This window comes from Piliocolobus tephrosceles, chromosome 19 (assembly GCF_002776525.5).
Source record: "Piliocolobus tephrosceles isolate RC106 chromosome 19, ASM277652v3, whole genome shotgun sequence".
NCBI lineage: Eukaryota > Metazoa > Chordata > Mammalia > Primates > Cercopithecidae > Piliocolobus > Piliocolobus tephrosceles.
In genome coordinates this window covers 67,671,260-67,686,804 of record NC_045452.1, presented here as the reverse complement: position 1 = coordinate 67,686,804, position 15,545 = coordinate 67,671,260, and positions in this window count along the sequence as shown.

Genomic DNA, 15,545 nt, shown 5'->3' with positions numbered 1-15,545 from the left:
TTCAGAAACTGTTCAATGAAGAGGACTAGGTAACTGTGAGATGAATTGACACATTACAAAGCAGTTTCTCAGAAATCTTCTTTATAGTTTTTATATGAGGGTATATCCTTTGTCAAAATAATCTTCAATGCACTCTGAAATATCCCACTGCATATTCCAAGATAAAAGTGTTAGCAAACTTCTCAATGAAAAGAACAGTGTAACTGTGTGAGATGAATTCACACATCACAATGCAGTTTCTCAGAAAGCTTCCTTCTGGTTTTTATCTGAGGATATTTCCTTTTTCACAAGAGGCTTCAATCCACTCCCAAATATCCCTTGCAGATTCCACAGAAACAGCGTTCTTCAACTGTCCCATATAAAGAAAGGTGTAACTCTGTGAGGTAAATTCACACATCACAAAGAAGTTTCCCAGATAGCTTCTTTCTCTTTTGTATCTGAGGATATATACTTTGTTAATCTAGGCTTCTATATGATCCAAAACATCCCTTCTCAGATACCCTAATAACAGTGCTACCAAACTGATTCATGAAAATAATCCTGTAACTCTGTGAGAAGAGTTCAAAAATCACAAAGGGGTTTTTCAGAAATCTTCTTTCTAATTTTTATATGAGGATATTTCCTTTGTAACCCTAATCTTCAATGCGCTCCGAAATATCTCTTTGCAGATACCAAGAGAACAGTGTTAGCAAACTTTTCAATGAAAAGAACAGTGTAACAATGTGAGGTGAATTCACACATCAAAAAGGAGTTTCCTAGAAACCTTCTTTCTAGTTTTTATCTCAGGATATTTCCTTTTTTACCATAGACCTCAATGCACTCCATATATCCCTTTGCAGATTCCACGAAAACAGTGTTAGCAAACTGCTCAATAAAAAGAAAGCTGTAAATCTGTGAGATAAATTCACACATCGAAAGGCAGTTTCACAGAAAACTTCTTTCTAGTTTTTATCTTAGGATATTTCCTTTGTCACCATAAGATTCAATGCCATCCAAAATATCCCTTCTCAGATTCCCCAAAAACAATGTAACCAATCTGCTCTGTGAAAGCAATCGTGTAACTCTTTGAGATGAATTCACAAATCACAAAGCAATTTCTCTGAAAGCTTCTTTCTAGTTTATCTGAAGGTATTTCCTCTGTCACTATAATCTTCAATGCACTCTGAAATATCCCATTGCAAATTCCAACAAAAAACATTTAGCAAACTGCTCAAGGAACAGAACAGTGTAACTCTGTGAGATGAATTTACACATCACAAAGCAGTTTCTCAGAGAAGTTCTTTCTAGTTTTTATCTGAGGACATTTTCTTTTTCACTGTAGGCCTCACAGAGCTCCAAAATATTTCTCGTAGATTCCTCGAAAGTAGTGTTATCAAACAGCTGAATGAAAACAATGTTGTAACCCTGTGACATGAATTCACACATCACAAAGCAGTTTCTCATAAAGTTTTTTCTAATTTTTATCTGAGGATATTTCCTTTGTCACCATAGTCTTCAAAGTGATCCAAATGATCCCTTCTTAGATTCCATAAAAACAGTGCTACCAAACTGCTCCATGGAAAGAATCATGTAATTCTGTGAGATGAATTCACACATCAAAGATCTCTGAAATATCACATTGTGGTTTCCAAGAAAACAGTGTTGGCAGCCTGTTCATTGAAGAGATGAGTGTAACTCTGTGAGATGAATTCACACGTCACAAAGCAATTTCTCAGATAGCATCTTTTCTGTTTTTGTCTGTGGATATTTCGTTTACCACCATAGGCTTCAATGCACTCCCAAATATTCTACTGCAGATTCAAGAAATACAGTGTTTTCTAACTGCTCAATTAAAAGAATTGTGTAATTCTGTGAGATGAATTCACAAATCACAAAGCAGTTTCTCAGAAAGCTTCTTTCTAGTTTTTATCAGAATTTATTTCCTTTGTCACCATAAGATTCAATGCGCTCTGAAATATCCAATTGCAGATTCCAAGAAAACAGTGTTAGCAAACAGTTCAATGAAAACAACATTGTAACTCTCTGAGATGAATTCACACATCACAAAGCATTTTTTCGAAAGATTCTTTCTAGTTTTTATGTGAGGATACTTCCTTTTTCTCCAAGGACCCAATGCTTTCCAAATATCCCTTTATAGACTTTATGAAAGCAGTGTTAGCAATCTAATCAATGAAAAGAACAGTGTAACTCTGTGAGATGAATTCACACAACACAAGTAATTTTCTTAGAAAGCTTCCTCGTAGATTTTATCTGAGGACATTTCCTTTGTCACCTTAGGCTTCAAGGTGATCTGAAATATCCCTTCCAGATTCCCCAAAAACAGTGCTACCAAACTACTCCATGAAAGGAAAGGTGTCACTCTGTGAGATGAATTCACAAATCAGAAAAAAGTTTCTCAGAAAGCTTCTTTCTAGTTTTTGACTGAGAATATTTTCTTTGTCAATATAAGCTGTAACACGATCCGAAACATCCCATCGTGGATTCCAAGTAAACAGTGTTAGCAAGCTGCACAGTGAAAAGAACAGTGTAACTCAGTGAGGTGAATTCACACATCAGAAAGTGGTTTGTCAGAAGATATCCTATCGGTTTTTATCTGAAGATATGTCCTTTGTCGCCAAAGGCTTCAATATACTCCCAAATATCCTATTGCAGATTCCATGTAAACAGCATTATCATACTGCTCCATGAAAATAATGGTGTAACTCTGTGAGATGAATTTACACAATGCAAAACAGCTTCTCAGAAAGCTTCTTCCCAGTTTTTATCTGTGGACGTTTCCTTTTTCACTGTAGGCCTCAATGTGCTTCCCAATATCACTTTGCAGATTCCATGAAAACAGTGTTATCAAACTGCTTCATGAAAATAATGGTGTAATTCTGTGAGATGAATTTACCCATTGCAAATCAGTTTCTCAGAAAGCTTCTTTCTGGTATTTACATGGGGCTATTTCCTTTTTCACTATAGGCCTCAAAATGCTTCAAAATATTCCTTTGCAGAATCTACGAAAACAGCGTTGGCAAACTGCTCAATGAACAAAACAGAGTAACTTTGTGCAGTAAATTGACACATCACAAAGCAATTTCTCAGAAAGCTTCTTTCTAGTTTTTATCTGAGGATATTTCCTTTTCACCATAGGCCTCAATGTGCTCGTAAATATCCCTTTGAAGATTCCATGAAAATAGTGTTAGCAATCTACTCCATGAAAAGAAAGGTGTAAATTTGTGAGATGAATTCACGCAGCACAAAGCAGTTTCTCAGATAGCTTCTATTTGGTTTTTCTCTGAGGATATTTCTTTTGTCACCATAGGCTTCAATGCACTCACAAATATCCTATTTCTACCATACTACTCAATGAAAAGAATAGTGTATCTCTGTGAAATGAATCCACATATCACAAAGTTGTTTCTCAGAAAGCTTCATACAAGTTTATTCTGAGGATAATTCCTTTTTCACTGTATTCCTCAGTGTGCTACCAAATGTACCATTGCACATTCCCAAAAACAGTGTGGTCAACCTGCTCCATGAAAAGAAAGGTGTACCTCTGTGAGATGAATTCATACATCACAAAGTATTTTCTCGGAAAGCTTCTTTCTAGTTTTTATATGAGGATACTTCCTTTGTCACCATAGGCTTCATTGTTATCCACAATATCCCTTCTCAGATCCCCAAAAACAGTGCTACCTAACTATTCCATGAATAGTGTCATGTAACTCTGTCACATGAATTCACAAATAACCAAGCAGTTTCTCAGATTACTTCCTTCTAGTTTTGTCAGGGGATATTTCCTTTTTCACCATAGGTCTCAATATGCTCATTAAAATCCCTTTGCAGATTCCACGAAAATAGGGTTAGCAAACTGCTCCATGGAAAGAAAGGTGTAAATCTCTGATACGAATTCACACATAACAAAGTAGTTTCTCAGAATGTTTCTTCTTGGTTTTTGTCTGAGGATATTTCCATTGTCACCATAGGCTTCAATGTGCTTCCAAATATCCTATTGCAGATACCCCAACAATAGTGTTACCATACCGCTGCATGAAAAAAAAATGGTGTAATTCTGTGAAATGAATTCAGACATTACAAAGCTGTTTCTCTGTAAGCTTCTTACTAGTTTTTACGTGTGGTTATTTCCTTTTTCACCATATTCCTCTATGCACTCACGAATATCCCAATGCAGATTCCATGAAAAATGTTTTAGCTAACTTCTCAATGAAAAGAATGGTGTAACATTGCGAGATGAATTCACACATCACAAAGTAGTTTCCCAGAATAGTTGTTTTTGGTTTTTGTCTGAGGATATTTACATTGTCACCAGAGACTTCAATGCGCTCCCAGATATTCTATTGCAGATTACATGAAAACAGTGTTATCAAACTGCTCTATGAAAAGAATGGTGTAACTCTGTAAGATGGATTCACATGGCACAAAGCAGTTTCTCAGAAAGATGCTTTCTAGTTTTTGTCAGGATATTTCTTATTTCACCAAAGGCCTCAATGTACTCCCTAATATACCTTTCCAGATTCCATGAGAAAAGGGTTAGAGAACTGCTCAATGAAAAGAAAGGAGTAACTCTGTTAGACGAATTCACACATCACAAAGAACTTTCTCAGAAAGCTTCCTTTCTAGTTTATATCTGAGGATATTTCCTTTGTCACCATAGTCTTCAGTGCACACCCAAATAGACTATTGCAGATTCCACGCAAACAGCATCAGAAAATGCTGCAAGAAATGAATTGTGTAAGCCTGTGAGATGAATTCACTCGTCTTAGTGATGAATAACAAAGCAGTTTCTCAGATCTTCTTTCTAATTTTTATCTGAGGATATTTTCTTTGTCACCATTGGCTTCAATGTGCTCCCAAATATACTAATACAGATTCCACGATACCAGCATTATCAATATGCTCAATGGAAAGAATGGTGTAACTCTGTAAGATGAATTCACACATCACAAAGCAGTTTGTCAGAGAGCTTGTTTCTAGTTTTTATCTGAGGCTAATTCCTTTTTCACTATAGGCCTCAATGCACTCCCAAATATCCCTTTGTCTGAGTATAGTTCCTTTGTCACCTTAAGCTTCAAAGTGTTCTGAAATGTCCCTTTGCAGTCTCCAAGAAAACAGTGTTAGCACACTTCTCAATAAAAGGGACATTATAACTCTGTGAGATGAATTCACACATAACAACGCAGTTTCTCAGTAAACTTCTTTCTAGTTATTAACTGAGGATAATTCCTTTTTCACCATAGGCCTCAATGCACTACTAAATATCCTTTTGCAGATTCCACGAAAAAGATGTTAGCAAACTGATCCATGAAATGAAATGTGCAACTCTGTGAGATGAAGTCACACATAAAGAACTTTCTAAGAAAGCTTCTTACTAGTTTCTATATGAAGATATTTCCTTTGCCGCCATAGGATTTAATGTGATCCAAAATATCCCTTCTCAGATTCCCGAAAAACAGTGCTACCAAGCTAATCCTTGAAAGGAATCATGTAGCTCTGTGAGATGAATTAACATATCACAAAGCAGTTTCTGAGAAATCTTCTTTCTTGTTTTTATATTAGGATATTTCCTTTGTCACCATAAGCGTCAGTGCGCTGAGAAATATTCCACTGCAGATTCCAAAATAGAGTGTTAGCAAACTGCTCAATGAAAAGAACAGTGTAACTCTGTGGTATGAATTCACACATCATGAAGCAGTTTCTCAGAAACCTACTTTCTAGTTAATTTTTGAGGATATTTCCTTTTTCACCATAGGCCCCAATGCGCCCCCAAATATCCCTTTGCAGATTCCACAAAAACGGTGTTAACAAACTGCTGCATGAACAGAAAAGATAAAACTCTGTGAGATAAATTTACAAATCAAAGGAACTTTCTCAGAAAGCTTCTTTCTAGTTTTTATCTGAGGATATTTCCTTTGTCACTATAGGCTTCAATGTGCTCTAAAATATCCTATGGCAGATTCCAAGAAAACAATGTAAACAAACTACTCAATGAAAAAAACAGTGTAACTCTGTGAGGTGAATTCACACATCACAAGCAGTTTCTCAGAAAACAAACCTCTTTTTGGTTTTTACCTGAAAATATTTCCTTTGTCACCATTGGCTTCAATTCACTCTAAAAGATCCTATTGCAGATTCCATGAAAACATTGTTAGAAAACTGCTCAATGAGAAATATGGTGTAACTCTGTGAGGTGAATTCACACATCACAAAGCAATTTCTCAGAAAGCTTCTTTCTAGCTTTTATCTGAGGATATTTCCTTTTTCACTATAGGCTTCAATACATTCCTAAATATCCCTTTGCAGATTCCCCAAAACAGTGTTACCAAAGGGCTCCATGAGAAGAATCATGTAACTCTGTGACATAAATAAACACATCGCAAAGAGGTTTCTAAGAAAGCTTCTTTCTAGTTTTTATGTGAGGATATTTTCTTTTCCATCGTTGGCTTCAATATGCTCCCAAATATCCAATCTCAGGTACCACAAAAACCTTGATGTCAAAGTGCTTCCTCAACAGAAACGTTACCTCTATGAGATGAATGGAAACATCACCAAGGAGTTTCTCCAAAAGCTTCTCTCTTGTTGTTACCTGAAGAAATTTCTTTTTCATCTGAGGCCTCTATGTGCTCCCAATTATCCCTCTGCAGATTCCACAAAAACAGTGCTAACAAACTGCACCACGAAAAGAATGATGTAACTCTGTGAGTTAAATTGATCCATCACAAAGCAGTTTATCAGGAAGCTTCTTTCTAGTTTTTATCTGAGGGTATTTCTTTTTCCACCATAGGCTTCAATGCACTCCCAAATATCCCTTCTCAGACACCACACAAACAGTGATGACAAAGTTCTCGCTCTACAGAAACGTTTAACCCTATGAGATGAATGTACATAACCCAAAGAGGTTTCTCAGAAAGCTTTTCTCCACTTTTTAACTGAAGATTTTTTTTTTCACCATTGGACTCTGCACTCTTCAATATCCCTTTGCAGATTCCACAAAAACAGTTTTACCAAACTGCTCAATGAAAATAAAATTGAAACTCTGTGAGATGTATTCACCCATCACAAAGCAGTTTCTCAGAAAGCTGCCTTCTAGTTTAAATCTGACGATATTTCCTTTTTCACCGTAGGCTTCAATGGGCTCCCAAGTGTTTCCTCTCAGATACCATAAAAACAACAATGCTGAACTGTGCAATAAAAAAAAAGGTTAAACTCTATGATGTGAATACACATATCAGAAAACCGTTTCTCAAAAAGCTTCTCTGTCAGTTTTATCTGAAGTTATTTCCTTCTCATTATAGGCCTCTAGAAGAAATTTCTTTTTTCATCTTATGTCTCTATGCCCTCCCAAATATCCCTCTGCAGATTCCACAAAAACAGTGCTAACAAACTGCACCATGAAAAAAATGATGTAACTCTGTGAGATAAATTGAACCATCACAAAGCAGTTTCTCAGGAAGCTTCTTTCTAGTTTTTATCTGAGGGTATTTCTTTTTCCACCATAGGCTTCAATGCACTCCCAAATATCTCTTCTCAGACACCACCCAAACAGTGATGCCAAAATGCACTCTCAACAGAAACGGTTTGCTTTATGAGATGAATTCACACATCACAAAGGAGTTTCTCATAAAGCTTCTCTCCTGTTTTTAACTGAATACATTTCCTTTTTGGCCATTGGACTCTATGCGCTCCCAAATATCCCTTTGCAGATTACACAAAAACCGTGTTACCAAACTTCTCAATGAAAACTAAATTGAAACTCTGTGAGATGAATTCACCCATCACAAAGCGGTTTCTAAGAATCTTCTTTCTAGTTTAAATCTGATGATATTTCCTTTTTCACTGTAGGCGTCAATGTGCTCCCAAATGTCTCCTCTCAGATACCATAAAGACAGTGATGCCAAACTCCTCAATCAACAAAAAGGTTAAGCTCTATGATATGAATACACATATCAGAAAGCCGTTTATCAAAAATCTTCTCTGCAGTTTTTATCTGAAGTTATTTCCTTTTCACTATAGGTTTCTAGAAGCTCCCGAATATCCCTTTGGAGATTCCATAAAAAGAGTGCGACAAAACTGCTCCATGGAAAGAATCGTGTAACTCTGTGAGATGAATTCACAAATCAAAAGCAGTTGATCAGAAAGCTTCTTCTAGTTTTTGTCTGAGGATATTTCTGTTGTCACCCTAAGCTTCATTGCACTCCAAAATATCCCATTGCAGATTCCAAGAAAACAATGTTAGCAAACTCATCGACGTAAAGAACAGTGTATCTCTGTGAAATGAACTCACACATCACAAAGCAGTTTCTCAGAAAGCTTATTTTGGGTTTTTATTTTGAGGGTATTTCCTTTTACACGCTAGGCCTCAATGTGTTCCCAAATATCACTTTGCAGATTCAACGAAAAGAGTGTTACAAACTGCTCCATGAAAGGAAAGGTATAACTGTGTGAGATAAATTCACACATCACAAAGAACTTTCTCAGAAAGCTTCTTTCTAGTTTTTATCTGAGGATATTTCCTTTGTCACCTTAGGCTTCAATGTGATTACAAATATCCCTTCTCACATTCCCCAAAAAGTGGATACCAAACTGCTCCATTAAAAGAATAGTGTAACTCTGTGAGATGAATTAACTCATCACAAATCTTTTTCTCAGATAGCTTCTTTCTAGTTTTTATACGAGGATATATACTTTTTCACTGATGGCTTCAATGCACTCCCAAATACCCCTTCTCTGACATCACAAAAATAGTGATGCCAAAGTGCTCCCTCAATGGAAACGTTTAACTCTATGAGATGAATGCACACATCATGAAGAAGTTTCTCCAAAACTTCTCTCCAGTTGTTACCTGATGAAATATCTGTTTTCACTTTAGGCCTCTATGTGATTCCAATTTTCCCTCTGCAGATTCCACACAAACAGTGCTTACAAACTGCTCCATGAAAGGACTCATGTAACTCTGTGAGTTAAATTGACCCATCACAAAGCAGTTTATCAGGAAGCTTCTTTCTAGTTTTTATCTGAGGATATTTCCCTTTCCACGTAGTCTGCAATGCACTTCCAAATATCCCGTCTCAAACGCCACAAAAACAGTGATGCCAAAGTGCTCCCACAAGAGAAAGGTTTAGCTCTATGAGAAGAATGCACACATCACAATGAGTTTCTCAGAAAACTTCTCTCTAGTTTTTACTTGAAAAATTTTCTTTTTTCACGTTAGGATTCTATGTGCGCCCAAGTATCTCTCTGCAGATTCCATAAAAATAGTACTACCAAATTTCTCAATGAAAAAAAAAAGGTGTAACTCTGTGAGATGAATTCACCCATCACAAAGCAGTTTCTCAGAAAGCTTCTTTCTATTTTAAATCTGAGGATATTTTGTTTTTCACCATAGGCTTTAATGTGCTCCCAAATGTATCCTCTCAGACACCACGAAAACAGTGATGCCAAACTGTTCAATCAACAAAAAGGTTAAACTCGATGAGATGAATACACACATCAAAAACTGTTTCTTGAAAGCTTCTCTCCAGTTTTTATCTGAAGTTATTTACTTTTTCACCTTAGGCCTTTAGGAGTTTCCGAATATCCCCTTGCAGATTCCATAAAAACCGTACTACCAAACTGCTCCATGTAAAGAATCATGTAACTGGCCAGGCGTGGTGGCTTAAACCTGTAATCCCAGCACTTTGGAAGGCCGACACAGGCAGATCACCAGTTCAGGAGATCGAGACCATCCCAGCTAACATGGTGAAACTCCATCTCTATTAAAAATACACACACACACACAAAACTAGCTGGGCGAGCTGGTGGGTACCTGTAGTCCCAGCTATTCGGGAGAGTGCTGCAGGAGAATGGCATAAACCCAGGAGGTGGAGCTTACAGTGAGCTGAGATCCGGCCACTGCACTCCAGCCTGGGTGACAGAGTGAGACTCTGTCTGAAAAAAAAAAAAGAAAAAAAAAAGAATCATGTAACTCTGTGAGATGAATTTACAGATTACAATACAGTTTTTCAGAATGTTTCTTTCCAGTTTTTGTCTGAGGATATTTTCTTTGTCATGCTAAAATTGAATGTGTTCCCAAATATCCCATTGCAGATTCCAAGAAAGTAGTGTTACAACTGCTCAATGAAAAGGACAGTATACCTCAGTGAGATGAATTCACACATCACAAAGCAGTTTCTCAGAAAGCTTCTTTGTAGTTTTAATCTGAGGATATTTCATTTTTCATCATAGGTCTCAAATCACTCCCAAATATCCCTTTGCAGATTCCATAAAAATAGTGTTAGCAAACAGCTCCATGAAAAGAAAGGTGTAACAACGAGACGAATTCATACATTACAAAGCAGTTTCTCAGATTCTTTCTAGTTTATATCTAAGGATATGACCTTTGTCAGAATAGGCTTCAATGTGATCCAAAATATCTCTTTTCAGATTCCCCAAAAACAGTGCTACCAAACTGATCCATGAAAAGAATTGTATAACTCTGTGAGGTGAATTCACAAATCACAAAGCACTTTCTCAGAAATCTTCTTTCTAGTTTTTGTCTGAGGTTATTTCCTTTTTCACCATAGGCCTCAATGCACTCATGAATATCCCTTTGCAGATTATAAGAAAGCAGTGTTAGCAAACTGCTCCATGAATAGGAAGGTGTAAATACGTGAGATGAATTTACACATCACAAGGAAGTTTCTCAGAAAGATTTTTTTTTTTTGTCTGAGGATACTTCATTTGTCACCATAGGCTTCAATGCATTCCCCAAATATCCTATTGTAGATTCCACGAAAACATGGTTATCAAATAGCTCAATGAAAACACCAGTGTGTCTCTTTGAGATGAATTCACCCATCCAAAAGTCGTTTCTCAGAAAGCTTCTATCTAATTTTCATCTCAGGATATTTCCTTTTCCACCATAGGCTTCAATGCACTCCCAAATATCCCTTCTCAGACACCACAAAAACAGTGATGCCAAAGTACTTCCTTAGCAGAAATGTTTAGCCCTATGAGATGAATGCACCCATCACAAAGAAGTTTCTCTGAAAGCTTCTCTTCAGTTTTTACCTGAAGAATTTTCTTCTTCACCTTACACCTCTATGCGCTCCCAAATATCCCTTTGCAGTTTCCACAAATACAGTGCTATCAAACAGCATAATAAAAAGAAAGGTGTAACTCTCTGAGGTGAATTCACATATCACAAAGAATTTTCTCAAAAGCTTCTTTCTAGTTTAAATCTGATGATATTTCCTTTTTCACCATTGGCTTCAATGTGCTCCCAAATAACTCCTCTCAGACACCACAAAAACAGTGATGCTGAACTGCTCAGTCAACAAAAGGTTAAACTCTATGAGATGAATATACACATCACAAAACCGTTTCTCGAAAAGCTTCTCTCCAGTTTTCATCTGACGTTATTTCCTTTTTCACATAGACCTCTAGGAGCTTCAGAATATCCCTTTGCAGATTCCATAAAAACAGTGCAGCCAAACTGCTCAAAGGAAACAAAGGTGGAGCTCTGTGTGATGAATTCACTCATCACAAAGAAATTTCTCAGAAAGTTTCTTTCTAGTTTTTATCTCAGGATATGTCCTTTTCCACCATTGGTTTCCATGTGCTCCCAAATATACCTTCTCAGACACCACAATGAGTGATGCCAAACCACTCTCCCAACAGAAAGCTTTACCTCTATGAGATGAATGCACACATCACAAAGCAGTTATCAGAAACTTTCTCTCCAGTTTCAACCTGAAAATATTTCCTTTTTCAACATTGGCATCTATCTGCTCTAAAATATTCCTTTCCATATTCCAAAAAACCTGTGTTACCGAAATGCTCAATGAACAGAAAGATTTAGCTCTGTGAGAGGAATTCACCCATCATAATCAGTGTCTCAGAAAGCTTCTTTCTAGTTTTTATCTGAGGGTATTTCCTTTTTCACCATAGGCTTCTCTGTGCTCCCAATATCACTTTGTAGATTCCACAAAAACAGGGTAACCAAACTACTCAATGAAAAGAATGGTTTACCTCTGGGAGATGAATTCACCCATCACAAAGAAATTTCTCAGAAAGATCCTTTCCAGTTTTTATATGTGCATATTTACTTTTCCACCCTCAGCCTCAATGCTTTCTGAAATATCCCTTTTCAGACACCACAAAAACAGTGAGATCATGCTGCTCTATCAACAAAATGGATTATCTCTATGGGATGAACACACACATCATAAAACAGTTTCTCAAAAACGTTAACTCCAGTTTTTATCTGAAGATATTTCCTTTTTCACCATAGGCTTCTATGAGCTCCCAAATATTCCTTTGCAGATTCCCCCAAAACAGTGCTACCAAACTGCTCAATGAAAAAAAAAAGTGTAACTCTTTGAGATGAATTCACTGATCACAAAGCAGTTTTTCAGAAAGCTTCATTCTGGTTTTTATCTGAGAATATTTCCTTTGCCACCATAGGCTTCAATGTGATCCAAAATATCCATTCTAAGATTTCTCCAAAACAGTGCTACCAAATGGCTCCATGAAAAGAATCCTGTAACCCTGTGTGATGAATTATCACATCACAAAGCCATTTCTCAGAATGTTTTATTCTAGTTTTTACATGAGAACATTTCCTTTGTCACCATAAGCTTCAAGGTGCTCACTATAGGCCTCAATAAGCTCCCAAAATCCCTTTGCAGATTCCATGAAAACAATGTTAGCAAGATGCTCCACGAAAAGAAAGGTGTAACTCCGTGAGATGAATTCACACATCACAAAAAACATTCTCAGAAAGCCTCTTCATACTTTTCATCTGAGGATATTTCCTTTGTCAACATAGGCTTCTATGTGATCCAAAATATTCCTTCTCAGTTTCTTGAAGTGTTACTAAATTGATCCATGAAAGGAATCCTGTAACTCTGTGAGATGAATTTACACACCACAGATAATTTCTTTCTTATTTTTATCTGAGATTATTTCCTTTTATACCATAGGTCTCGATATGGTCCCAAATATCCCTTTTCAGATTCCATGAAAACAAGGATGGCAAAGTGCTCCAAGAAAAGGACTGTGCAACTCTATGAGGTGAACTAACACATCACAAGGCGGTTTCTCAGAGAGCGTCTTTCCAGTTTTTTTTAATGAGGATATTTCCTTTGTCACCATAGGATTCAATGCGATCCAAAATATCCTTTTTGATGCTCCCCAGAAACACTGCTATTAAACTGCTCCATGAAAAGAGTCTTGTAACTCTGTGGGATGAATTAACACATCACAAATTGGTTTCTCAGAAAGCTTCTTTCTGGTTTTTATGTGATATTATTTAGCTTTTCACCATAAGCATGAATGCTCTCTGAAATATCCCATTGCAGATTCCAAGAAAACAGTGTTAGTAAACTGCTCAATGAAAAGAATAGTGTAACTCTGTGAGATGGATTCACACATCACAAAAGGTTTCTCAGAAAGCTTCTTTCTCGTGTTTATATATGGATATTTCATTTTAAACCATAGGCTTCAAATTGCTCCCAAATATTCCTTCTCAGACACCTCAAAAACAGTGATGCCAAAGAGCTCCATCAATAGAAATGTTTAGCTGTATGAAGTGAATGCAAAACTCACAAAGGGTTTTCTCTGAAATCTTCACTCCAGTTTTTACCTGGAGAATTTTCTTCTTTCACCTTAGGACTCTATGTAGTCCCAAATATCCTATTACAGATTCCGCAAAAACAGTGTTTCCAAACTGCTCAATGAAAAGAAAGATTTAACCCTGTGAGATGAATTCACCCAACACAAAACAGTCTCTCAGAAAGCTTCTTTCTCATTTTTATCTGAGGGTATTTCCTTTTTCACCAGAGGCGTCTCTGTGCTTTGAATATTCCTTTGTAGATTTTACAAAAACAGGGTTAAAAAACTGTTCAATGAAAAGAAAGGTTTACCTCTGGGAGATGAATTCCCTCATCACAAATAAATTTCTCAGAAGTCTGCTTTCTACCTTTCATCTGTGCAGCATATTTACTTTTCACCATCAGCCTCAATGCATTCCCAAATACCCGTTCCCAGACACCACAAAACAGTGTTGTCAAACTGGTCAATAAAAAATGGTTTATCTCTATGAGATGAATGCATGCATCACAAAAGAGTTTCTCAAAAACCTTCTTTCTGATTTTTATTTGAGGATATTTTCTTTTTCACCATCAGCCTCTATGAGCTCCTGAATATCCCTTTGCAGATTCCCTGAAAACAGTGCTACCAAGCTGTTCAATTAAAAGAAAGGTGTAACTCTGTGAGGTGAATTCACCCATCACAAAGCAGTTTCTCACAAAGCTTCTTTCTAGTTTTTATCTGAAGATATTTCCTTTTTCACCATAGGCCTTAATGTGCTCCAAATATCCCTTTGCGGATTCCACGAAAACAGTGCTTGCAGACTACTCCATGAAAAGAAGGGGTATCTCCATGAGATGAATTCACACATCCCAAAGAACTGTCTCAGAAAGCATCTTTCTAGTTTTTATCTGAGGATATTTCCTTAGTCACCATGGGCTTCATGGCGATCCAAAATATCCCTTCTCAGATTCCCCCCAAACAGTGCTACCAAACTGATCCATGAAAGGAATTGTGTAGCTCTGTGAGATGTATTAATGCATCATAAAGAAGGTTCTCAGAGGGTTTCTTTCTAGTTTTTATATAAGGATATATCCTTTGTCACCATAAGCGTCGATAGGCTCTGAAATATGCCATTGTAGATTCCAAGAAAACAGTGTTAGCAAACTGCTCCATGAAAAGAACAATGTAACTCTGTGTCTTGAATTCAAACATCACAAAGTAGATTCTCAGAAAGCTCCTCTCTAGTTTTTCTATGAGGATATTTCCTTTTTCACCATAGGCCTCAATGCACTCCCAAATATCCCTTTATAGATTCCATGAAAACAGTGTTAGCAAACTGCTCCATGTAAAGAAGGGTATAACTGTTTGAGATGAATTCACACAATACAAGGAACCTTCACAGAAAGCTTCTTTCTAATTTTTATATGAAGATATTCCCTTTGTGACTATAGGCTTCAATGTGATCCATAATATCCTATTGCACATTCCAAGAAAACAGTGTTATCACACTGCTGAATGAAAAGAATTGTGTAGTTCTTTGAGGTGAATTTACACATCACAAACCAGTTTCTTAGTAAGCTTCTTTCTAGTTTTTATCTGAGGATATTTACTTTGTCACCATAGGAATCAATGTGATCCAAAATATCCCTTCTCAGATTCCGCATGAACAGTGCTTCCAAACTACTTCATGAAAAGAATCATTTAACACTGTGACATGAATTCATAAACCACAAAGGCGTTTCTCAGAAAGCTTCATTCTAGTGTTTATCTGAGGATATTTCCTTTTTCATTATAGGCCTCAATGCACTCCCGAATATCGCTTTGCAGATTCCATGAAAACAGTGTTAGCAAACTGTTCCATGAAAAGAAAGATGTAACTCTCTGAGATGAATTCACACATCACAAGGCAGTTTCTCAGAAAGATTCTTTCTAGTTTTTATCTGAGGATAATTCCTTTTTCACCATATTAC